The following is a 27,535-nucleotide window of genomic DNA, read 5'->3' as shown; positions in this document are numbered from 1 at the left end:
TGACTTCCGCATCAGTTATAGAAAACCCCAGGGTCATTTATTCCTGATTAGAACTTTCCCAATGAGCTCTACTTTGGGGGAGAAAGGCTGCTAAAATTTCTTCTGCTTCTGTTCCTTTGAGACAGTGTAGACGAGGTAGAGAAGATAGACATGGAACGGACCAAGAACTGGGACAGGAGACTGGAGAGAGACTTGAAGGGCCCTGCAAATATAAAAACAAGTTCATCATAACACGAGTCGAGTGTTTATTTAGGTTTTCAAAATCAGAACTTAAGATGCTGCTTATTTCCTTTAGGGATGCTTTGCCTAAACTCGGGTCTCAGTTATAGGCAAAGTTTTGGGTTTTGAATAAAGCCAAAAAGGAAAAAAAAAATCCCTGCTGTCCAGTCGGTTCTGACTCCTAGCAACACTGTAAAGACAGTGTGGAACTGCCTCTGTGGGTTTCTGAGCCCGGAAATCTTTTATTTATTTATTTTTTGCCCAGAAATCTTTTCAAGTATAGAACGCCTCATTGTCTCCCTGAGGAGCAGGGGGGTGTTTCGAACTGCTGCCGGACTCAGCAGTTCAACAAGTAACCCAGTATGCTCCTAGGGCATCTTGGGTTATGAATGGTTCCATTTAAAAAGCATTCAGTATGTGCCAAGCACAGCAGTGACTTTAAACTGTTGTTAATTCACCTGTACTATATTTTAATCGTTATTAAGTAAGCCTTATCGTTTGGGAGCGTGATTGGCACACACACCATGGAGTTCTATCAGAATGGCAATTAGAATGCATCACTCCTTTCTCTGCACCTCTGAAAGGGCTCCTCTGGGTAGCTGTGTAACACTTCGTTCATTTCTCTTAGATCAGTCTTTGCTACACTTTTCTTCACAAATAGCCCCTTCTCATTTCCCAGCAGACTGTGTAAATGATGTGTGTACTTTGCAGGGGTAGACGCTCAAATATGTGCAATTCTCTCGCTTTCTCGCCAGGCTTCCCTTTTTGCCTGCCTTGAAATTCTTGCAGACACCATGTGCAGCTTGAGAGCTGGAAGGGACCAAAGGGTCTTCACAATCTTGTTTTACACAAGAGGAGCCTGAGGTCAGATTGAATTACCTACAAGGTCACACAGCTAGGTCAATGTCAGGCCCAGCAGCAGAGTTTCACTGATGTATTTATCATTTGTTAAATATTGAACTAGGTACGTTGCTGGGCTCTAGAGTTCTAAAACCTAAAAGCGCAGCCTTTATCTTCAAAGAACTGACAGTGTATTGGGGGACAAGTAAGACTAACTCAATGACTGTAAAGCTATGTGAAGACCTTGAACAGTAAGTACAGTGATTCTTCTGAGTCTTACAATGTCTTGAACTCAACGTGCATGTTTTCCATCCTTTCTTGTTTATTTTCACATAGAGTCTGTACTTAAATCTGTCCTTTCACAAAGTGACACAGCTGAGTTCTTTCCTGCTTGTATTTGCTGGGGTGTTGGATTTTTCCCCTCCTAACTTTAGTCTTCTATTAATTTCTATGTATCATTTCAAATATCTACATGAAATAACCATTTCTTTCCCTTTCCCCTTAGGATAAGTAAATAAAGCAATGTGCTTAGTGCACTACAGGGACGGGGAGGCTCCTCAGCACAGCCCACATAGTGGCCCAAATGGGAAGACATTTCCATATCACTGATTAATAACTGGCTACCTCTCCAGCCTCCCTCTCCTGAACCTTCCATGATCCGGAAGGTGACGGATTAATGTGTAAGTGGCCAGAACTCTGTTTCAGTTCTTGAGACCAGACTTTTCTCTGGTTGGCCATTCCCAAAGCAAGGACAGTTTTAAAGTATTTTTAAATATTGCGAGCCTCCTTCCTGGAGCTAGACATAGAGAGTCCCAATGCAGCCAAGTGTAGGCCAGCAGCAGGAGTGGCTGGGTGGTGCCAAGGGGGATGAGCTTGACCGTCAGTACGAAGGTGAGCTTCTTGAATGACAGGCTTCCAAGAGGTCACAGCCTTGGAAACTCCAGGGACAAATTCCACCACTCTGCAGATGCATGCAGCCTTCAAAACACCCATGACCTTTACATTCAATTTCCCCCCACAATTTTTTCCCTTCAAACACTTTTATTTATTTTTATTAAAAAAATTTCCCCCCCAAACTTTTTTATTAGGAGCTAATCCAGGTCCACAAACTTTTTGGAGCCCCCATGTAAGAGGCCACCATGAGTTGAAACTTATTCAACCCAAACAGCATAGGACGGGGCCTAATTCAGAATAAAGAGATGAAAACACACCTGCAAGGACCAGAAAGATACTTTTTTCTTTCCTAATTATAAAAACAACTCAGAAAACTTTGGAAATGCAAATACAGGCGTGTAGGTTGTCACCACAGGGTAAACGGAGTGAAAAATAGACGAAACCTCTCGGGCTAGATTTCCAATGTCTTATAAATCTGTAATTATCCCAAAATTTAAAAAGGGAGAACATTAGGTGAGGACGCTGACTGATCAGGTTGGTATTGTCAACTGCAAAGATATTGATTATGCCATTGCAAATGGTATTCTGCTAGTATGTAGTCAGAATAAATACTAAAGATTGACATTTAAAAAGGAGATGCAGACACATAAAAACTAGGTCAAAAAAGATCTACAACATTCCACTTCAGCCGGTTGGAGGACAGCGCAACCACACCTCTAATGCTCACTGCCATCAAGTCCATGCCCACGCATGGTGACCTTACAGGACCGCACGAAGCTGCCCTGGGCGTTTCTGAGGCTCACACTCTCTATGGAAGAAACGACTGCTTGGTGCTTTCAAACCGTAGCCTTTGAGATTAGCAGCCTAATGAGGAATCACTATGTCACCACGGCTCTCATGCCTTTTAATCGCCAGATATAAATCAGTTGGACATGGAAAGGCTCCCTTCCCCTGACTTCTCTTTAATGCCGGCTGGCTGCTGCCTGCTTCCATCCCTGAAACCCAGGCTACCAGGGCAACTCTAGGAAAATGCTGTCTCACTATTTCTCTCATCACTTCCTTCAGGAATGACCCGGGATTCTGAGTCACGGGAGGTTCCAGCATCTGTCACTTGATCAACCTGGAAGTGTATGCTCCAAGCAAGAACAATGTCCTCCCAGTTAAGTTTCCCAAATTGAGCTAAAGGCAGACTCTACCTGGAGGATGAGGCTATCATGGTCATCCACAACACTCCTCTGCTGGTCTCAGAACAATCTAATTTAGACCACTAACGTCTAGAAAGTAATTTCTTCTTGAAGGGCACAGGCGGGCTAAAGGCAAACTCAAATTGCATCACTAAACCCCCAAAGCTAAATCTACTGCTATCCAGTGGATAACAACTCATCAACAAACACTCACTCTCCGTTTTAGCACAGCATGCAGATTTTCAGGTGAGCTGCCTGATTTTCTCCAACATCTGCTGGTGAGTATTTGCCTTTTATACATATACATGAAGTGACCATTGTGGTGTGCGTCCCAAACCAATGGCAACATCAGAAACTGGATCAAGAGACAGCTTAGATTGGAGAAACATAGACATTCATCACACATACAGTCACAAACATACATGCAAACATGTAAATAAGTGTATGTACCTTATTCAGAAAAAATGACTTATTTTTTCCATTATTTTTAATAAATCACAAGAAAATCAAACAAATGAATTGTAAATACAAATTAGTCAGTGTGATAGGTATGGTTTATTGTGCCAATCTGGCCAATGAACACATGTGGGATTAATTGAAGGGCAGAGATAAAGGGTCAGTGAGCCTCCTCTTTCTTGTCACATTCTCTCATTGTTGGACCAGTGTGTGGCTGCCTTAGCTAGTTCTCTGCCTCAGCTTGCAAGGCTCACTTCCTGTGAGACATCCCTGAGGAGAAGCCACATGAACCTACCCTGATGCAGCCCTGGGTGCTGGAGAAGCCACGTAGAGACCCCTGCCAGCGCTGAGATGCTTACACGCTCACTAATTCGGCTTTCCTCCTGCATTCGACAACATTGCTTGTGTTTTGTGAGTTTGAGGAAGACTTTGTAGATCAGTGTCAGACATATAGGCTAATGTTGGACTAACGGGCTTGGACTGGACTGAGTTGGGGTACTTTCTTAATGTACACTTACCCTTTATATAAAACTCTCTTTTATAAAATATGAGTGTCTATGAATTTTGTTTCTTTAGTCTACCCAGACTAACACAGCCAGCTTTAGATTATTTCTTCTCACTCTTGTTTTGGGTCTATGTAAATACACATGAATGCACTCATGTATTTCACACTAGGCAACCACTACATAAGACATGTGAAAATCCTGCACCAGATAAAATGTGTACCAAGCCTTCACCAGAGTCAAAATATTGAAAGTACCATGGGCAGCTAAAGGGACAAACCAATCTGTCTTGGAAGAAGTATTTCCTGCCTTACAGAAGTATGCTTCCTTAGAAGCAAGGGTAGGAAGACTTCATCTTACATACTTGGAACATATTGTCAAAGAGACCGGTCGCTGGAGAAGGACATCATGCTTGGTAAAGTGGAGGGGCGGTGAAAAAGAGCAAAAGAGCAAAGGCCCCCAACAAGATGGATGGACACAGAGGCTACACCAATGGGCTCAGGCATAAGAGCAATTACAAGGGTGGTGTGGGAACATGCAGTGTTTTGTTCTGTTGTACACAGCATGGCTAAGGGCTGGAACCAACTCAATGGCACCTAACAACAACAGACTAGAGAATGAGTACTAATAGTAGTAGAGGCTGGGATGAGGATTAAGTCATAGAATGTTAGCATTAGAAGGGATCACGTAGACTCACTCTCTCACTCTCTCTCACTCACTCACTCACTCACTCACTCACTCTCTCACTCACTCACTCACTCACTCACTCACTCACCCACTCTCTTACTCACTCACTCACTCTCTCACTCACTCACTCACCCACTCACTCACTCGTCCACACAGCAGTACAGAGGGCTCAGTTCAACTCACTTTTGTGGAACTGTTTAATATACTGGAAGCCCTTCAACTCAGGTGGGTTGCTGGGTTTAAGGGCAAGGAAGCAGACATAGGAGTCTTCCCTCAGACAAGGCAAGCAGAGTATGCCTGCAGGCAGCAGACAGTAGGCTGGGTCAGCAGTAGTCTATAGCTCGGGACCTTAGCAAAAGAGGCTCCTATCTGTAGCTCAAGCAGGACAGGATCCACCAACCTGAAGCTCAAACAATATATGCACCAGCAGCGTGGCAAAGCAGGTCTCAAAGGAGATTCAAGTTCTAGCAACACAATCCATGGATTGGCTTGGCCCACAGGTAGTGTAGCACACAGGCTGAGGCAGAGAACTAGCTAAAGTGGCAGCACATGATCAGGTGGGTTTTGCAGAGCCATTTATTTCGTTGCCCTCCAATCAAACTGCAACCTGATTAATAAATGTATAGTCTTTAAAAATAATTATTGTCTTGCCCTCTAAAGTTTAGGCCCAGTATCAGTTACTCTGACCTAAATGTTAGCTCTGCACATTACCCAAATCATTTAAACCCTTCAAATGTCCATTCTCTCTTAACTGGTAAAATGAGGAGAATAACATCTATCCTCACTTGGTTATTATCTTGATAACAGGATAAATATGTGTATGAAGTGCTTGGAACACCGCACATGATTAATAAGTGAGTCATTATTATTTTAAATTATGCCGCTCGATCAAAATTGCTTTCTTGGTAATTTTTATTGAGGATGTTTTCTTACAGTAAGTTACCTGGTATGTGGGGTTGATCTGCGTCAGAACGAACTCTGGAGAACCAAACAACAACAACAACACCTGGGCCTTGGGAGAAATAATCTAGTTGGGCATGAAGGCAGATACAGGTACTATCCTTCATCCTTTGTAGGTTACCTAAATTGCAGACGGAGTGTCTACAAAGAAATAACTGGTCTCTAAAGGATTGTGGAAAGCGAACTTAAAAAGACAAATATGTATTGGTGGGGGAGAGGGGGTGGGCAAAAGTGTCCCTGGCGATTTCTGATGTATGTTCATCATTATGTATGGCAATGCATGACTGCCAATCCCCTAAACCCCACAGTAGAGAGCAGATTCAAATGCTGTTTCCAAGTTGTGTTACTTGCCCTAGTTTCCAGTTCGCTTTAGCAAGCTGATGATACAAGGCACTGACTGCATGTCATACAGCAACAAGCAGACTCACCAGACAAATGATTTCAAGTCCCAGTAGGTACCTGGCTCTAAGGGTTCACCCTGGCTTCACTCAGCCAAGATGCATGTAGGGAGTTATATGGGGGGGGGGGGGGCTCGTGTCTTTCCCATGGTGGATTAAAGGAGGCAAGCTCAACATAGATCCAATCTTTTCTTGAGAAATAATAAAGGTTAGTTTTTCGCTTTCATTAGGGACTAAATCAACACAGTCCTGGAACGGAGACACTGAGATTCTAAAGTTAAGATTCAAAAATATTCTCGAACTCTTCAAAGAATGCCTCAAAATTCCATTCTCCAAATGTTTTCAGGGTAAATCCTGGAAATAGTTGGAAGCCTTGCTCAATTAGGTAGGCATCAAGAGTAAGGGCACCACAGTCATGTCATTTGTATAAGCCAGCCTATGATGTCTGAGGCCTAGGGGTTCTCTGTCCTTGTTGCTCTAATCAAGCTGTCTGTGCATGCCAACTCTTGGTTTCTTCAAGCCCATCCCTGCTCTTTGGTGGCACCAGACACCCAATGATAGCACTGCTGAGACTTGACAATCCCAACCTCAACTATCCTGCCAGGTCTCTAAATCCACTGCACTCAGTATAAATATCATCCAATTCACCCAGTAGCAAAGCCTTGTGCTGGGTTCCTGAAGGGGATGCCTTATATTTAAGACGTCTGGGCTCCAAGGTATTTTCAGAATTTCTGTTTAAGTGCTTGACTCCTGGCCAAAATATTGGCAGTTCAAACATCCCACAGAAGGCGGGCTTCCAAAATGTCACAGCCTAACAATAAAGGTATATTCTTTGGGACTAAATTGATGGTTTAAATTCAGATTAAGTGTCCTTAAGTTCAATTGTACATTGAGAGGATATGGGCGCCAAGCTGTTATCACCCAGAGTAACTAGCTCCATGCCCTCTATCCATTAGCCCAGAGCCTAACATTCTTTAGATTAGCGGTCTTCAGGTTGTGGGTCCTGACTCCTTTGGAGGCCAAATGACCCTTTCACAGGGGTCATCTAAGACTATCAGAAAACACATAAATATTTCACAATATATAATTAGATGTTGTTTTGTGCTTAATCACTATGCTTTGTGTTCAATTAAAAATTATGTTCGATTTATAACAATGAAAATATATCCTGCAGATCAGATATTGATATTATGATTCATAACAGTAGCAAAATTACAGTTCTGAAGTAGCAACCAAAATCATTTTATGGTTGGGGGTCACAACATGAAGGAGTGTATTAAGGTCGTGGCATTAGGAAGGTTGAGAACCACTGCTCTAGATGTTTGGGACTAATCCACTCACCCTTCTCATCCCTCTTTTCATTGACTTATTATTCACATCTTGCATTCCACTGGGGGTCTAAAAGGGTAGACCCTGGGGTAGTAGCATCTAAATCTTTGAGAGCTTCTTTGAAATTAAAATTCTCAGGTCCCACCCCAGATCTACTCAATCAGAAACTAGGGATAGAGCTCAGCAATTGTGTTTTAACACCAAGCTCACTGCCATCAAGTTGGGTCTGACTCATAGCGACCCTATAGCACAAGGTAGAACTGCCTCTGTGGGTTTCCAAAACGGTACATCTTCACAGGAATAGAAAGTCTCATCTTTCTCCTTCAGAGCGTCCCATGGTTTTGAACTGTTGACCTTAATTTAACAGTTCAGTATGTAACCACGATACCAGGGCTCCTTGTGTTGTAACCAGCCCTCCATAATTCCGATGTATATTGAAGTTTGATAGTGCTTGCACTTCCCTAACATTCCTGTACTATTATCTACTTCCTTATCCCCGAATCAGTTCTCACCTCACACCTCAGCTCTCTAATGTGCCTTCTTGAACTCCTGCTCTGGGATCAGCTAATTCCCTATATTCCACATCTTCTAGGAATATTGTCCTTGCCTTAAAATCTGCTCTCTTTTAGAATGGCCCTATAAGGTAGTGAGTCTGAACTCACATCTACATATCTCAGGACTGAGCTTGTCCCTCTTTCTCTTCATCACTGTTTCTGGACTATCACTTCATCCTCATCTTCTTATACAATTCTTCTAATCCTTTGAGGCTCATGCCATGTGGTTACATTGCCCTTCTCCTTTCTTGTCATTCAAGACCTTTGTACCAGGCTCATTGTGGGTCACCCCAAGGTCCATAATTATGGCTAACACCCTCGCCTCTTAATTTCTTGGCTTTACTTTAAGCGACCTTGTCTTGTGTCCTCTTCAATTGATTTCCAGTTACATACAGATCTTGTACCACTGGAAACTATTTCATCTAATAAAACATCCCATTCCCTGACCTCAAATCTTAAAATTATGGTATGCTTGTTCAGCTGTTCCCATTTTATGATCATTCTCCAATCTCTTTGGAATAGACAGTTCCCAAACTCTCCTTTAATTCTTCTCAGATAGTCCTCTCCTTAGTTCCTTACCTAGCTGTGGTCTATTATTTCATTGTCTTTATTTCCTTTTTCGGCAAACATCCTTATTTATTTTGTCATTCAGTTCATTTGTCATTATTCTGGCAAAACTGAAAGGTGGATGACATCAGTCATCAATCAATCAGATATGAAGAACCAACACTGTGACATGTGAAGATACTACACAAAAGGGACAAGACAGATAATGGTCTTAACCTTGTGGAGTTGATATCTTGGGGTCAGGGGAGTGGGATGTCAGGAAATAGGCAGATAGATACTGAGTATACTAGATCACAATGAGAGTTATATGGAAAAATAAAGCTAAGAAAGAGGTGAGTGATAGGAGAGAGGGAGCTATTTTAGATGCAATAACCAGAAGTCCTGGTGGAATAGTAGGTTGTAGTTGGGCTGCTAACTACATGGGAATGCTTCCAACCCATCAGCTGCTCAGGGGGAGAAAGATGATGGTTTCTGCTCAGGTAAAGATTTACAGAGTTGGAAACCCACAGGATCGATTCTACTCTGTCTTACAGGATTGTTATGAGTCAGAATCAACTCAATTTGGCTTTTGAGAACTGAGGAAGGCTTCACTGAGGAAGTGACTTTGCACTGCGAACCAAATGAGCCCCTGGGAGGACAGTCCCAGGAACAACGGGCACGAAGACCATGGGGGGGGGGGGTGTTTAGACTGTCAGAGACAGGCAATGGCCTGCAAACAGTGGTAGGAGATGAGTTTGGGATGGTAGTCAGAGGCCACATAATCAATGCCTCATAGACCCAAGTGAGGACTTGGGAGTTTCTTCCAAGGGCTGTGGGAAGCCATTAGAGAGTTTTGAGCAGCTGATTGAAATGGTCTGACTTTCCTTTGAAAAGAACACCCTGGCTACTCTAGAACTAGGCTGTGGGTGAGGTGGGAGTAACAGACATGGATGGAGTGGGACATAATGCAGGTCCAGCTGGGAGATGGAGTCCATCTTAGGAGAGAACCACATGCTACATGGGTTCCTTCCTTCAATCAACATACTGACCTACTTTTATCAAACGTCTTACCCCCTCAGTCTCAGCAATATCCCTCCCCTACCGACTTCATGGGGTGGGGCAGGTGGAAGAATAGGTTGGGTCTATTGAGAAATAATTCCTTCAATTTTTAGCTATAAATTGGCTACAAACTTCTCTCCTTCCAGCTTATTCATATGAAAGGAGTGTCCCTCTTTCTAAACGAGGCCTAGCCCTCCATGTTCACTGTTTTTGCATGCTAAAGTCTCTGCCAACACAGACAAAATATCAATAATTTTTCCTATCCCTAACTTTGGCTATCATAAATTTGCCTGTCTTTCCCCAAATCAAACATCGTGGCAGAGTTTTCCAGTCACTCCCTCTACCCCTCCATCACCTCCCATCCTACTTAACCTGACTGGGGCTTCTTCAGTACGACTGGAAAAACCTCTTACCAAGGGCAGCAATGGTCTCTTGGTGCTCAGCCATGTCATACAAGTTTGCACAAACTCCTCACTGAAGTATTGAAATACCTGTGCACTGCTTTATAATAGCTACTATCTGAAGCCCCCTAAGAACGTTTTCCTGCTCGCTGTCATTGAAGGGATTCTGACTCAGCGACTCCACAGGACAAGGTAGAATTGCCTCGTGTTTCCAAGACTGTTCTTTTTTTAAACAGTTATATTCGTGCTTCATCACATATCATACAATTCAGTAGGTCAACCATATCAAGAAAAATGGTGCGGTCTGTACCACAAGCAACTTCAGACCCTTTTCTTATTCTCCATACTCATTGTTAGTTATGTAAATTTTTTCAGTGTTGGCAAAAAGATACACAACAAATCGTTCGTGAGTATAATTCAGTGCCAATGATTATACTCTCTGTGTTGCACAACCATTATGGCTATCCCTCTCCAAATTGTTCACCACCCTTAAATTGAACTCAATGCCCTATAAACAAAAACCCTTCCTTCTTCACCCAGGGTCACCATAGGTCGCTTGGTTTCTTTTCTTTTCCTTAGTAGTTTTCTAAACGATCATACACTCCCGCAGTTAAACGGCTTCTAAAAAGTTGTATACACCTCATCACCATCAGCTCTAATGCCCCCTTCTTCTCCCCATATCCACTGATCGCTCCCCAGTTCCCCTTCCCTCCCCCCTTCCTGATAAATCATTGCATCAGTTAATGTCTCTATGCATCCACTCCTGTGCTTCCTAAACTGGGAAACCTAACAGAAAATACAAAAAACAAAAGCTCAATGAAATAGAAAGAAAACAATAATAATAATATAAAAGTAAAGAGTAAGAGAGTAAAAGCACCAACAATATTTAAAAGGCCAAAGAAGGAATTTCTTTTCTGGAACAATCAAGAAATATGTGGGCATGCAACAAAAACAGGTTGGATCAAGAGAGAGGTCAACTGACCAAGTATCACATTGTACCATGGTCTGATTCACCATCATCAAGGTCACAACAATCTCTGATAGTAAAGCTGTGACTACAGGGGATTTGCCAGAGGCCCAAGCCAAACAGACACGCAGATTTTGGTTGCTACCCTCCTCCATAGCCTTCCACAAATTGGATGCTCACAATTTAAGCTCTGCTGCTTTTCCTTTCATCATATTTGCATTTTGTTACTGTCATCTTTGGATGACATAGGCTGGTGTGCTTCTTCCGTGTGGACTTTGTTGATGCCTCACTTAGACTGCTGCTTGTTTGAATACAAGCCTTTAAGAGCCAGACACTATTCTAATTGATAGTCAGGCACCATCTGTTTTCTTCACCACACTTGCTGTAGCATCCGTATATTCAGTGATGTCTTCCTGCAGGTGAGTATCGAGCAGGACCATGTTATAAGAACTAACTGTTCTTGAATTGATACTAGAATTGCTTGGGAGCCTAGAATCCATCTGCTTGTCTCCAGCTTATGAATGACTCTGGTTTACTTTGGTGGTCATATTATGACAAAAACAATAAACAAAAACCAGAAACAAAAACAGCAACAAAAAAACTCCCAAAACAAACAAGCAAAACAAAACAAAAAAGAAAAACATTGTTAATCATCCCCTTAAGGTATAAGGTGATTGCATTGATAACACCAAAAATTTATCTAATGAGCTGAAATTTAAGGTACTGTTGATATAGTCCAACTGCGAACTGCAATCCATGAGTTGTTGCTTTGTACAAATTGATTTCTTAATTGATTGGGCTCTGTTTACATTGAGCATGGGGATTGAGGCTAGGGAAACATTTCCTGCATCATCTCTTACAAGGGTAGACCCTTGCCTCTCCTATCAAAACCTGTCATATTAATGCAAGGGGAGCATTGAAGCACCAAGTACAAGGTGGTTATGGGTATCTTTTCATTGGACATCGACTAAGAAAGGGGACCCACCCAAGGTCCAATGACTGCCATTTCCACAGTCTTGGGGTGGCCATCCCTTACATCCTCTCCCATCAGGGTAGTTCAGTCTTAAGTCCCAGGGTAGTAAGTACTTTGGGGGTAGGGCCCATTTCATTCTGTCAAGCTTCCACACCAAGTCTGGTGTGGCCCTTGGGGGGTGCCATGTTTCCTGTAATGCCTGCGTCCAAGCTCACCGTAGTGTCCATCCATAGTGTGGTTCACTGAAAGGTAGGTAGAGGCTTATTCAAGGTAGGTCTACCCAGGACCACAGAACTGGGTTTATTCTCCATTTAGGCTCCCTACGATTATCGTTCAGCATCCCTTCCCCATGTGAGGTTGGTTTTCCTCCCTAGTTACCCACCATACCCACCAACAGAAACAGCAGTGCCACCTCTGAAATGTAGATGTTTCTGTCCCTTGATCTCAACCTGACTTTCCAGTAAGGGTCTCCTCTCATTCCTATGGAGGGCCTGTTGACCTGACACAGTCTTGTTTTAATGTAGTACAGCATCAAGTGGATTGTCCCCCCTTGTCCCCCTTCTTGAAGGAGTGACCAGCCAATGTGAGACCTCCTTCCTTGAGGTGGTTCTGATCTATACGAGAAAAAGATTTTAGAGGACCTATCTCTCTCTGTAAAATCTGTCATGTTTATAAACAGCAATTAGGTAGACTTTTAAATCACATTTTTAGGCCTCCAAGATAAGAAGCTATCAGCACCTTGAAGGGCAAACCATCACGTAAGGCGAGTTGTGCTATGAGGTGTGAAAGCTTTTGGTAAAGTAATAATATCCATCGTGGCCAGCTGTAGAAACAATCCCAAATGAGGAATTCCCAATAGACTTAAATTGTCCCAGGACCTAACTTTAATTAGGGTGCATACATATATTTGCACCTCTTCTAAAACTTGGTGTAGCAATTCTCACCTTGAAGGAGATTATTTTTCTCAGCAGAGAATTTCTCATGATAGTCCAAGTGCTTCAGTGGGATAAATGATATATGTAAATTATATAGCACCTGGGCGGGGAGAAACATGATTATGAATCATTACCAAGATAAAAGATGATGCTGGTAAATATTTTTTAAAATCATATTTATTGGGGGCTCGTACAATTCTTATCACAATCCATACATACAGCCATTGTATCAAGCACATTTGTACATTTGTTGCCATCACCATTCTCAAACATTTGTTTTCTACTTGAGCCCTTGGTATCAGCTCATTTTTCCTCCTCCCTCCCCGCTCCCTCATGAACCCATGATAATTTATAAATTATTATTATTTTGTCATATCTTACACTGTCTGACGTCTCCCTTCACCTACTTTTCTATTGTCCATGCCCCAGGGAGGAGGTTATATGTAGATCCCTGTAATAGGTTCCCCTTTCTATCTCACCTTCTCTCTACCCTCCAAGTATTGCCACAGCACTGGTTCTGAAGGGATCATCTGTCCTGCATTCCCTGTGTTTCCAGTTCCTATCTGTACCAATGTATATCCTCTGGCAGAGCCATATTTGTAAGGTGGAATTGCGATCATGATAGTGGGAGGAGGGGAGGAGAGGAGCATTTAAGAACTAGAGGAAAGGTGTATGGTTCATCGTTGCTAACCTGCACCCTGACTGGCTCATCTCCTCTGTAAGGGGATGTCCAGTTGCCTACAGATGGGCTTTGGGTTCCCACTCTGTACTCTCCCTCATTCACAATGATGTGATTTTTTTTTGTTCTTTGATGCCTGATACCTGATCCCTTCGACACCTTGTGATTACACAGACTGGTATGATTCTTCCATGTGGGCTTTGTCCCTTCTGAGGTAGATGGCCGCTCGTTTATCTTCAAGCCTTTTAGACCCCAGATGTTATATCTTTTGATAGCCAGGCATCATAAGCTTTCTTAAACACATTTGCTTATGTACACATTTGTCTTCAGTGGTCACATCAGGAAGGTTGGCACACACTGATTTTTTGTTCTTTGATGACTGATACCTGGCCCCTTCTACACCTCGTGGTCACACAGGCTGGTGTGCTTCTTCCATGTGGGTTTTGATGCTTCTGAGTTAGATGGCTGCTTGTTTAGCTGCAAGTCTTTAAGACCTCAGATGCTATATCTTTTGATAGCCAGGCATCATAAGCTTTCTTAAACACATTTGCTTATGTACAAATTTGTTTTCAGCGATCATGTTGGGAAGGTGTGCATCATAGAATGCCAATTTGATAGAACAAAGTGTTCTTGCATTGCGTAAGTGCTGAGTGGAGGTCCAATGTCCATCTGCTGCCTTAATACTAAACCTGTAAATATATGCATGTAGATCTATTTCCCCGATGCTGGTAAATTTTAGTTCATAGTTCAATTTTATGTTCTTTCACACTTCATTTCTAAAGATTAAAAAAAATTGCCATTGTGTCCCATTATTTTCACTTGTAAACAATGAAATAGGTGACTACATTCTTGTTTGTATGATGGGACAGTTTCTCAACCTTGGCACTACTGATATTTTGGCCTGGATTCTGACTCAGCTGCAGCTAAGTACGTTGTCTCATGTCTTTTGGGGCATCCTTGTCCACTACCTACCAGTTGCCAGTAGGACATTTTTCCTTTCCTAGTTGAGACAAGTACAAAAATATCCAGACATCGCCTGATGTTGCAGAAGGGGAACAAAATCAGCCCCGTTTAACGCTACTAAAGCAGAAACACAAAGCTAATATAAAGCTCACTGCCCAAATACCAAACTCCCTGTTCTCAAGTCAATTCTAACCCTAATCCACTCAGATGAGGTACAACTGCCCTTGTGGGTTTCGGGGACTGTAACTCCTTATGGGAGTAGAAAGAGTCATTTATCTCCTGAGAAGTAGCTGGTAATTTTGAACTACTGACTTTCTGTTTAGCAGTCCAACGTGTGTAACCATTACACCGCCATGTCTCCCACATTTTCACTTAAACCATAAAAAAAGACTTGTGTCTATAGTCAAAATCTTTTCAATTCTATGATCAAATAGCTTCTAAGTGTTCAATCCACCAAATTCCATCAGTTTGTCATACTTTTGCCCATTCTAAAGAAAGGTGGCCTAGCAGAATGCACAAATTCTACAACAGTCATAGAATAATATCATTAATATTAAATGCAAGTAAAATTTTGCTGAAGATCTTTCAACAATGGTTTCATTAATACACTGACAGGGTCTGCCAGAAATTCAGGCTGGATTCAGAAGAGGATGTGGAACAAGGAAAATCATTGCTGATGTCAGATGGATCTTGGCTGAAAGCAAAGAATACCAGAAAGATGTTTATTTGGCTTTTACTGACTGTGCAAAGGTGTCTGTGTGGCTCATAAGAAACCACGGACAGTCCTGAGAAGAGTGAGGATTCCAGGACACTTCATTGTGGGCCAGTGGAACCTGTGCACGGCTCGAGAGGCAGTTGTGTGCATAGAACAAGTAGATAACTACTGCATGGTTTCAAACCAGAAAAACTGTGTGTGTTAGACAGGGTTCTCTAGAGAGATAAAACCAGATTGCTGATTTTATATATATATATATATATTTATAAACATAGATATATAACACAAGAAATGAACTGTTAAATTATATACAGATAGATATATAACATAAGAAATGAACAGTAAAAAAGACAAAAATAAGAAATGAACAGTTAAATTATAAAGCAGTACAAATGACTCAGTGCAACTCACTCTTGAGAAAGAGTTGTGAGATACTGGCAGTCCTTCAAGTCTTGAGGCCCGCCAGGTAGTTCTCTGTAGAGAGAGCTAGGCTATCCCAGCAAACAGCAAGGCAGCAAACAGCAAGGCAGGTCTCCAACCATCAGTCCCCAGCTCCAGAGATGTACATTCCAATTCTCTGGCGAGGCAAGTCTTAAAGAGACCTCAAATTACAGTGACACAGTTCACAGGTTAGGTGTCCCACAGGTAGTGTAGCTTGCAAACGGAGGCACAGAACAAGCAAGGCAGCTGGGCACTGGTCTGGTGATCAAAGAGCAAGGGACAAGAAAGGCGGGGCTCACTGAGCCATTTATCTCTCCGCCCTTCAATTAATCCCACATGTGTTTATCAGCCAGGTTGGCACAATAAACTGTCTCAGTGTGTGACAGGGTAGAATCCTCTCACCATACTTATTTAATCTATATGCTGAGCAAACAATCAGAGGAACTGGATTATCTGAAGAGGAATGTAGTATCAGGATCAGAGGAAGGCTTATTAACAACCTTCGTGGATGTGCAGATGACATAATATTGCTTGCTGAAACTCATTAAGCATTTGCTGATGAAGACCAAGGGCAGAGCTGTGGTAGCTACCTAATCTCCTGTCAATTTGTGAAGGGGTAGAGTCTAGCCTGTCAACCAGGTTGCAGCTTGATGACTGCATTTGGAGGCACGATGGAGATAAAATAGTCCGCTGGGGGCCAGATACATTCTCTTCCTGAGACACATTCCCATTGTCAAGCCACCTGGAGCTACGCTGACGGAGACACAGCCCTAGAGCCACTTGGAAACCCACACCAGTGCTGAGATGCTTTTACTGCCACTGGACCCACAAGAGTTTCCACCCCCTGACCTGTGATCTTCCTGCACTCGGCATCATCGTATGTGTTGCATGAGTCTGAGGAGGAATTTATAGACTGGTATCAGACATATGGCCTAGTATTGGACTTATGGACTTGATCTGGACTAGGTTAGGATGTTTTCTTAATATACAATTGCTCTTTATAGACAGCTCTTTTTATACACATTTGAGTGTCTATTTATGTTTCTCTAGTCCACCTGGACTAACACAGAAGCCTTCAGTATAGATTACTACTAAAGACAAAGAGAAAGCTCAAATTTCTCCCTGGACCAATAGGAAACATCATGATAAATGGAGAAAAGATTGAAGTTGTCAAAGATTTCTTTTTACTTGACTCCACAATCAATGGTCATAGAAGTAGCAGTCAAGAAATCAAACAATGGATTGTATTGGATAAATCTGCTGCACAGGACCTCTTGTTATCAGGAAAGCCTAGTCTCTGGAAAAGGACATCAGCCTTGGTAAAACTGAGGGGCAACAAAAGGAAGGCCTTCAACGAGATGGACGGACGCAGAGGCTGCACCAATGGGCTCACACAGAAGAACAGTTGTGAGGCTGGTGCGGGACTGAGTGGTGTTTCATCCTGTTGTACTGAGGGTCTCTTTGAGTCAGAACGCACTAGATGCCATCTAACAAGAAAGTGCTCACGAGAGAGAGAATAACAGTATTTTGCGAAGTATGGAAAACATTCTGAACTGGTGCGGCTACAAAATACTCCTGTTTTCTTAAGTGTGCACTTGTTTCTTAAGTGTAATATTACAATTGTGAATAAGTAGGAATTCTTTTCCAATCCTGGTAACTCATTTTTCTTTATCATACAGCTCAGCTTTTCTGATTATTTGCTCTGCAAACAAATTGAGTAAGTATGGTGAGAAGATACAACCCTGACGCACATCTTTCCTGATTTTAAATCAGGCAGCATTTTCTTGTTCTGTTCACACAACTGCCTCTTGATCCATGTACAGGCTCTGCATGAGCAAAATTAGATGCTCTCAAATTCTCCTTCTCCTATGAGGTACAATAATGTCCTCAGTCCATCAAGGATATACCCAGGCAAGCCTCTCAGAGACTGCCCTTCCCTGGGTTAACGGGAAAAGGGTGGAAGTAATCCATTTTCCAATTCACTCTGCCTGAGGGAAGGACTATCTACATCCTTGATCAGAAGGAATTCAATGGGGCTTAGTTTACTTGGGGACTCCATAAGGGATTTGGGGCTTTCATTTTTACCCATTGCCTTCTGCAAACGAGATGCTCAGAACTTAAGCTCAAATCCTCTTGATTATTTACTCAGGATACAGATTGAATACGTATAATGAAAGGATACAATCCTTAAAACCAGTCAGTAGCCCCCTGCTTTGTTCCAAAAGATTGTTTCTCGGTCGATGTACAGGTCCTGTATGAGCATAACAGTGTTTCATATTCCCATTCTCGGCAATGTCAGCCACAGTTGTGTGTTAGAGCTTGCATTGTGAGCACCCTGTCTGCAGGCTATGCATGACAGTGAAAGCACAAGATCCATTTCCGATTCTCCATGTGGATCAAACCTCCATTGCATTGAATTCCTTCTATTGATGGGGCTGTGAATAATCTTGACTTCAGGAAGAGTGTGCTGAAAAGTAGATTACTTCTGCCCCTCACCAGTTAGCCTAAGGAGAGGCAGTCTCCCTTAAGGGCTTGCTTGCATGAGTCCTTGATGAAGATCACCATTTGGGGAGGAGTCACATAGTCATGAATTATGCCTTAACTGCCTTGTTGGAAAGCCCTGGACCAATTTTGTAAGCTCTTCTTTCTAAATATGTACACGTCTCAAATTTGGTCCCATTCCTGATTCTGTAGTTCATGGAACTACAATCACAAATTGGTGACAGTTTCCTTTATTCTGTGCCCTAATTAATAGCTGCCTGACTGTAAATCCTCAGAAGTTATTATTACTTCCTGCTAATGATCTTCATCGGAATGATGGATCTTTGTCTCCCCCCCCACCTGTTTAGTACCCTAAAATCATTTGGTATGATCCACACAATTTTTGAATAGTCAATAAAATGCAAACAAACATATTTCTGGTGTTCTCTGCTTTCAGCCAAGATCCATCTGATTTCAGTAATATTTGTCATTCTGGGTCCTCTTCAAGGAGCATTGGTGGTGTAGGGGTTATACATTGGGCTGCTAACCACATGGTCAACAATTCAAAACCACCAGCTGCTCAATAGGAGAAATATGGGACTTTCTACTCCTGTAAAGTTATAGTCTCAGACCGCTATGAGTCAAAATTGACTGGATGGCTGTGAATTTGGGTTTGAGTTAAGGTTCTCTTCAGAATTTAGCTTGAATTCCTGGCAGCTATTGATGCGCTGCTGCAGCCAGTTAAAAATCATCTTCAGCAAAATTTTACTTGCATGTGATATGTTTGATAATTTCTGCATTTTGTTGGGTTACCCTTCTTTGGAATGGACACAAATGTAGCTCTCCTTCAGTGGTTGGAGAGGTAAGTATCTTCTAGAGTTTTTTGCATAGATAAGTGAATGCTTCCAGCTATGCCTAAGTTTGCTGAAACATTTCAATTGATAATCCATCAATTCCTGGAACTCCCCCTGCCCTATCCCCACCCGACTCCTTTCTATGAAGCTTGTTAATCTGCCTGGACTTCTTCATTATCATCGGTCTTTTGTCATATGCTACTTCTTGAAGTGGTTGGATGTTGACCAATTTTTTAAATAATAACTGTACATTATTTACATCTTTTGGGGTGCTCCCTATGTCATTTAATATTTCTTCCATCGACTCTTTTAAGTACTGCAACTTTTTGTAGTCCTTTCACTTGATATGCTGAGCTTTTCCTTTTTGACTCTCTAATATAGGTCTTGGCACATTTCATTATAATACTTTCCCGATGTCTTCTTGAGCTTCCCTTCTCAGTTTTCTGCTTAGCTCTTTTACTTATCACTTCTTCCACTCACTTAAGCTGTTCTACATTCAAGAGCAAGTGTCAGGGTGTCTTTTGACAGCCATTCTGGTCTTTTCTTTCATATTGATTCAAAGACCTTTTACTTTTTTTTTTACCTTTCACTTTCTTTAGGTACGATGTAATCCCACAACATTTTGAGTCATTAGTATTCAATGTGTCAAAATTTTCTTGAGATGGTCTCTAATTTCAGGTGGGACATATATCATATTTTGGCTCTCAAGGACTTGTAATTTTCCATAGCTTCAACCTGAAGCAGAGACATAGGTAATGTAATTCAGATGAAAGTTAATCTCTTTTGCTACCAATAACTTGGGATTGGTATTAGATGTTTCAAATTAAAGCTGTGGAACTTCTTTTGCCAAAACTATTGGGCTACATAGAGCAATTATTACTTCACTTGACTCTGAGGCCTTCAGAGTGCTGGGGTTGAATTAAACAAGTGAATGTCAGTTTGGGAGATTTGGGTTATTAAAATGTATTAAAATACTTCAATGTCAAGGTTTTTGGAGAAAGTGCTTTCCAATTATAGTTGTATTCTGTTTCACCAATGGGGGAATATTTTCTCCCCCCAGTGATATACTAACTCCAAACTACTTTCATGATTTTGGATTAGGGAAAAAAGGTAAAAAATGAAGGCGGTGAAAACTTACAGGCTCACACAGACATTGACGACGGACCTTTATGTCAAGTAGGAAATAGATACATTTGGTTTTGTTGAGACCATGGCATTGAGCTGTGTAGAAAGTTAGCCTAGAAATACCGCTTTACCTTTAATGTACCGATCTTCCTGGACTTAGCAGAACAGACACCAAGAACACGGGGAGTTGAGATGCCGTATTACAAAAAGGGGAGGAGAGCTGTGTTTGCTCGCTAAGCATCTCTAGTTCTCCCCACTTCCTGTCAGGCATTGAATAGACTAACACCTTTGGGCCCTGTGTTAAGCTGTGTTGTCTAGAGAAACAAAACCAGTGACATTCGTATATATAAGAAAGTTTTATATTAAACAAGCAATCTTATATCAAGAAGGCATCCTAGCCCGGCCCAACTGAAATCCATGGGGCCCACACTAGCCAGAACCCTCTTTGGACTCACATAGCTGCAGGCCGATGATACAGAGAAGTGAAGTGGGATGCAGGAAAAATCACAGGCAAGTGGGTACAGAGTCCTGTGGATCCAAGGTCAGTGGAAACATGGCAGGGTGCTGCCGGTTCTCAGGACCGGGTGCCCATGGGATTGCCCCTGGATGTAGGCACAGAGTCCTAGCAAACAGGGAGGTTAAGAGGTAGAGAGAAGAGGGCTCCCAGTGTCTCATTCATAAAAAAGCTACACCTCCCAGGTGGCATGTGTTGGATTACACCACAAAAGTGCAAGTTGACATAAAATCTAAATGCCACAGACCCCCTTATGGTTGGACAAGGTCATGTGACTTGTTTGCCCATTGTCTGGTACATTTGACAACTTGAGATACTTCTGAGTTCCCTATCCGGATAGCATAGTGATACATAATATAAGAGATTTGGCTTCTCCATCATTATTAGTCCATTGGATGATCACTGTGAGCGAGCAGACCTCTCTATTGAACTGCCACGGGAAATGTGTACTAAGCTTGGACATGGAAATCTCTATAGGTAAACGTCTTTTGTAGAGGACCAGACAGTATCTAGATTTGGTGGTGTGGTAGTTACATAATTTAATATCAGCTTGAAGATATATAAAAGTGTAGGAGTGTTTAGCCTGTCAATCAGGTCACAGACTTTTTGATGATCTCACTTGGAGATACAACCAACATACATAGCTCTCTGGAGGTCAGCCTCTCGCTCCCTCCCTCCCTTACCCCTTCCCTCCCTCCTCCTTCTCTCTCTGCCTTCACTTTCCTGCTTGAGGGCCACTCTAAGAACTGCCAGAGCCCTGTGATATTATCACCACCATTGGATCCACATGAATTTGCACCCACCAGCCTGTGATATTCCTGCACTCTGCATCATTGCATGTGATGGCTTGAGTCTGAAGAGGGACTTATGGACCATTATTGGACTTCTGGGCTTGAGTTGGACTGGGCTGGGATGTTTTCTTATCTATAAGTACTTCTCAATATAAAGCTCTCTCTTACACAAATATGAGCGTCTCTGAATTTGTTTCTCTAGTCAACCGGGACTAACATAGGTGGATTTCATTTTACTTGAATCTATAATCAACATCCATGGATGCAAAAAGTCAAGAAGTCAAAAGATGTATTGGGTAAATGGGTGGCATAAAGCCTCTTGAAAGTGTACAAGAGCAAGGATGCCACTTTGAGGACTAAGATGGATTTGATCCAAGCCATGGTATTCTGAAAAAGAGTGAATGTATTTGAAAGATGGTGTTGGAGCAAATATCAAGCATGTCAGAACAAACACATTTATCTTGGAAGGACAGCAAGAATGCTCCCTGGAAGGATGGTGAGACCTCGTCTCACTACATAGGTATCATCAGGAAGAATCCATTCCAGAACGGCAGCATACTTAATAGAGGGTCAGCCAAAGAAGAAGACGCTGCCAAGGAGATGGAAACAGTAGTTACAACACGGACTCAAACACAGGGATGATTATGAGGATGGCACAAGACCAGGCAGTGTTGCATTCTGTTGTTCATAGTCACCACGAGCTGGCACCTAACAAGAGGATGCTGTCACTACAGAACTCTGTTCTCAGGTGGCATGGAACCAATCACAGAAAATATAGAAATGACTTTTACAAAAGTAAAGGGCCATATAGTCAAGGGACAATATATAGTGTGCCGATCTCTTTGAAAACATTGATTTTTTGAGGTCATTGCAGCAAAATTAGCCCAATTTGGCGGGCTGTGAAATGGGCACCAAAATGTGAAGTTCTGTCATGACTGACTAGTCTATCTTGGTCCCCTCACAACTGTTTTCCTTTAAAAAAGAAAAAAAAAAAAACCCTATTTTAGTTGACAACAAATCCTGACTGTTGGATAACCAATGCAGGGCCATGTGCCAGGGAAAGGTCTCTTCTGCCTTTCCTTGGCTCACCTTATCACAGGATGTTTTCAGTACTACCTCTCTGAAGCCAGCACACATCAATCAGACTTCTCGGGAAGGCTTGTTAAAACACAGCAGAGCTCCATTCTTAAGAGTTTCTGATTCTAGGGGGCGGGAGAATTTGCCTGCTAGATTATTTCATATCAGATCTCAAAGATATTGGCCAAGTTTTGAAGATGAACACAGTGATTTTTCAAACTCAGATATGTATATAATCACCAGAGGATATTGTGAAAATGTAGGTTAATTGAGTAGGTTTGGGGTGGAGCCTGACAATCTGCATTTCTAACAAACTTCTAAGTGATGCCTGAGTACACTTTGACTTGCAAAGAGCAAGGGAATATGAAAGGAGCCCTAGTGGTGTAATGGGTCATGTGCTGGGCTGCTATCCACAAGCTCAGCAGTTCAAAACTACCAGCTGCTCTATGGGAGAAACAAAACTTTTGCTGCTGTAAAGATTTATAGCCTCAGACACCCACAGGGATTAGCTTTACCCTGCACTATAGGGTCACTATGAGCTGGAGTTTTTTAGGGATTATGAAGGAGCCCTGGTGGTACAGTGGGTTATGTATTGGGCTGCTGACTGGATGGTGAGCAAGGTCAGCAGGTTGAAACTACCAGCTGCTGCTGGAGAGAATGATAGGCTGTCAGCTTCTGCAAAGATTTCAATTTTTAGTTTTCAAATGGCCATTAAAAATAGAACATACCAGGGATAAATGTGAGTAGATCTATTAAGAGTGTCCTTATATGGCTACTAAAAATATAAGTAGATGAGTAGATCTCCATTTTTGCCTGCTGCTTTTAAAATCTGGCTATCTAAATGAGTTTACCGTTTGTTTTGGATATTTGTGACAAAAAATTACAGTTAACATTAGCAAACTAATTGAAGTTATACTTCTGTATTGGGACTTAGTACTTTTTTAGTTTAAACTATGATTTTTAAAGCAAAAATTATGAAGTTTGTAGAAAAACTAAAAAGTTGCACAACTGACTATAAGGAAATTCTTGGCATCAGTAGAATGGAGGAACTAGAGTCTCCAAGACTAAAACAGGTGACCTTTTTTAACAACTGAAAAGCCTTTAGTCCCCAAGAATTCTCATCACATAGTATGCTATACCGTAAGAGCTACTTTAAAAACATATTGACTTTCTTATCAATCATCTTATTGTGCAACCAACAATACAGTTCTTTGGTTTGAGAACAACAGCGAGCCTTCAGACAACTTTTACAACTTACTTAGCTTTGTGAGTGATAGCTTCATGCAAATAAAGATGGGTCTTATGTTTTGGGTACTATTTTAATGTTCTTTGTATGGCAATATATATACAGTTAAGTTCAAGTATCTCTCCTTAAAAAACTACAATAAACAAAAAATGCAGTGCTTTTGATCACTCTTTTGTTTCTGACTATTCCATTGCTGTAATTTTAAAGTTTTTGAAACTAAATTGCTTCAGATAAACTGAAGATTTGTTATGAAAGAAAAAAACAATTTAAGGCCTATAAAATCCTATGGGACAGTTCTGCCCTGCCATACAGGAACACGATGAGTCAGAATTGACTAAATGACAGTGGATAATGGCTTACATATTTTCTATTCACCAGGCTGAGAATTCTCAGAACATTGGTAAACACCGTGCAAGTACTTAAATCTTGAATAACCTTAATAAACTCTGATTTCACCTAGAGAGGTCTCCATGGCGCACCACCCTGGGCTGAATTAATTTAGTAGTCTCCTAACTGGGTGGTGCAAATAGCTAAGTGCCTGAGTATATGTTTCTGAAAAGGTCACAAGCTTGAAAACCCTATGGAGTTCTGCTCTGTACACATGGGGCCTTATGAGTCAGAATCAACTCGAAGGCAACTAATCATGTCTCCCAGCTTCTGCTTATCAACCGCCAATACACTTTTACAGTAAAAACAGCAGAAGAGCAATTTATTTAAAACACGTTGACAAAGGGGGGAAGGGAGACTCCGGATAGGGCAAGATATGACAAAATAACGATGTATAAATTACCAAGGGCACATGAGGGAGGGGGGAACGGGGAGGGAGGGGAAAAAAAAAAGAGGACCTGATGCAAGGGGCTTAAGTGTAGAGCAAATGCCTTGAGAATGATTGGGGCAGGGAATGTATGGATGTGCTTTATACAACTGATGTATGTATATGTATGGAGGGTGATAAGAGTTGTATGAGTCCCTAATAAAATGTAAAAGAAGAAAAGAGGAGAAAAAAATGATTAGGGCAAAGACCGTACAGATGTGCTTTATACAATTGATGTATGTATATGTATGGAGGGTGATAAGAGTTGTATGAGTCCCTAATAAAATGTAAAAGAAGAAAAGAGGAGAAAAAAATGATTAGGGCAAAGACCGTACAGATGTGCTTTATACAATTGATGTATGTATATGTATGAACTGTGATAAGAATTGTATGAGCCCCAATAAATTGTTAAAATTAAAAAACAAAAAACAAAAAACACGTTGACAACTCCTCTGCTTGACAGGATGTATGCAGTGACTCCGTATCTCATCTCATCCACTTGAGCAAAAGCTGAAGTCCTCAAAGCAACTCTTCAGCATGGGCCCGCCCCATTTAAATCTCTGATCTCATCTCCTAGCTCTTCTGAACTCCTTGCTGTTCCCTTGAGCCCGCAGGACAAGCACGTTCTCATCTCAGATCTTGGCGCTTGGTGTCCCCTCTACCTGGAAAATGCTTCAAAGACAATTGCTGGGTCTTCTCCTTACTTTCTGGTCTTGGCTCAAATTACCAGCCTGCTTTTTGTTCTTGTCCCTGCTACTCCACTCCCATTTGCCTTTTGCCCCGCTTTAGAAGGCAAACTCCATGAGAAGAGGGATATTATTTTATCCACCATCCCTAGCACTGTAAAGTGCTCAATAAATATTAGAAAAGACTTTGCAGCAAACAAATATTTGAGGCCAGAGGCTTCTGTTGTGTGTTTTCTCTAGGCTCCCTAAGGATACACTGTTGCCAACCACTGTTATTCATTTTATTCCCCAAGGAATAGCAATTCTGGTAAAATCCGGTTGTAAAAATCTTTTTCGTGGAATTTAAATGATAAATTGGTCATTTACTGCTGTCATACAAGATTATGTTGCTGAATTTTCACTAATTAGATTGATTTTACTTCATTTTCTGCCAGTACGTGTCATCTCATATTCTGTACACTGTCCACATACTCTCTGTACGTTACTTATAAGACTGGAAAAATTCTCATGGAGAAGAAAAACACGTCTACGCACACACACACACTAAACAGATATAAATAAAATTGAATACATTTCCTTCAACATTCTCTTACAATTGTGGGTAAATTTAAAACAAAAGGCAAAAATCAGGCCAGTAATTTGTAATAATCAAACCTATTGAATAAACACAGGAGAAAGAGGTAGCAGTCTGTTTTTGTAAAGATTTACAAAATCCAAAAGATATAAAGCCTTGGAAACCCTATGGGGAACTTCTACTGCCCGACAGGCTATTAAGGCAATCAACAGACAGCAATAGTTTTTGGGTTACTGAACATACACTGTCCTAGGTGTCTTGTTATTTTTTTTCCTTTTCATTTTTTACATTTTATTAGGGGCTCATACAACTCTTATCACAATCCATACATATACATACATCAATTGTATAAAGCACATCCGCACATTCCCTGCCCCATGTCTTGTTATTTTAAATGAGCCTGGGATTTCTAAGACTTTGTAAAAGTCACTTACGCTCATCCCGACTCATTCTATAGAGAATTCCTAGGTTACTGAGGCGGTTTTGTGGAGGACCGGCCAGCTGCAGGTATTTTCAAAAATCTTGTGGGGGTGTGGGAGTTTGCGCTGCACCCAAGGAATTCTAGAGGCTGAGATTGCACCACCCACTCCATGCACCCCTTACTGCAGACTTTGACCCTTCCCCTCCCACCCCACCAGCCCAACCCAAAAAAGGGTGCTTCACAGAGCAGTCGCCAATTCCAAATCCAGCTGCTTGACACCTATTGTCCCCCACTTGGGCATCACGCAACTTCGCCTGATGGACCCTCGCATCGAATTCAGGGGGAAAAAAGGGAGGCGCTGCTCCTTCCGTCTCGGCGGGGCCACCCCGACCTGCGCGGACTTGCGCAGCCCACCAAAGCAGGGGCCTGGGCTCCGCAGGGCAGCGGCCGGGCGTGCGCCTCCCAGCAGGCGTTCGCGCCGGGCAGCCCCGGCGGCCACGAAGGGCCCCGCCAGCTGCTCCTCCCGCCCCCTCGGCCTCAGAGGGCTGGCTAAGTCCCTCCCGCTCCCGGCTCTCCGCCTCACTAGCAGCGGCTCTCGGTGCAGCGGGGACTGGGCGAAGCGGCCTGCGCCCTCGGAGCGCATAACACAGCCCAGAACGCACCGCACCGCCGCCCTTGCCCCCTCAGCCGCTCACTCGGGAGCTCCAGCGGCTTTTGCTCGCGCACGGTGAGCCGCCACCCCGGACCAAGGCGCCGAGAGGGAAGAGGGCCGCCGCGCCCGTGTCCTTTACCTCCAGATCGGCTGGACCTCCGCGAGGGGCTTGCTCCCCAAGTGACCCCTCACCCCGGCCATTTCCAGTGCCCTTCTCGGCCGCCGAGCCGCGACCTTCCCCTTCCTGTCCCTGCCTCGGAAGGCGACCTGCCCCGCTGCGCTCGGCAGGGACCGTTGCAGTGACCGTTGGCAGTCGGCGCGGCGAGGCCCCGCCCCCGGCGCGAGCTCCCTGTCCCCGGGCGGCGGCGGCGGCGGCGGCGGGGAGGGGGGTCGGGGGGCGCCGCGCAGCCGGGCCGGGCCGGGCGCCCGGCGGGCGGGCAGGCGGGCGGGTCGCGCGCAAGCTCGCCGGCTCTTCCTGCCCTCGCGGCGCGCGCCGCCCCCTCCCCCACCGGCTCGCGCAGCCTCCCGCCCGCTGCGCGTTTTGTCCCGCGTCTCGCCCCGTCCGCCCCCTGACTCGCCGCTCTTGTCTTTCCTCCC

At 42.9% G+C, this 27,535-nt stretch overlaps 1 protein-coding gene and 1 long non-coding RNA gene across 2 annotated transcripts in view; one reads left to right on the top strand and one right to left on the bottom strand.

Annotated features, from left to right (window-relative positions):
- On the bottom strand, positions 1–27,320 carry LOC142444724 (uncharacterized). Its single transcript, XR_012783925.1, has 2 exons — positions 27,078–27,320; positions 1–202 (listed from the first exon to the last, which is right to left on the bottom strand). It is a non-coding gene; the product is annotated as an uncharacterized LOC142444724 (long non-coding RNA).
- The window catches only part of CAPRIN1 (cell cycle associated protein 1), a 31,398-nt gene continuing 30,715 nt past the window's right edge, over positions 26,853–27,535 (top strand). The window contains exon 1 of the mRNA XM_075545915.1: positions 26,853–27,013. The gene's annotated coding sequence lies outside the window, so the exon portion shown is untranslated. The remainder of the gene's footprint in view (positions 27,014–27,535) is intronic.

Source organism: Tenrec ecaudatus, chromosome 4 (assembly GCF_050624435.1).
Source record: "Tenrec ecaudatus isolate mTenEca1 chromosome 4, mTenEca1.hap1, whole genome shotgun sequence".
Taxonomy (NCBI): domain Eukaryota; kingdom Metazoa; phylum Chordata; class Mammalia; order Afrosoricida; family Tenrecidae; genus Tenrec; species Tenrec ecaudatus.
Note: the sequence above shows the minus strand (reverse complement) of the source record. Positions and strands in the feature narration are given on the sequence as shown.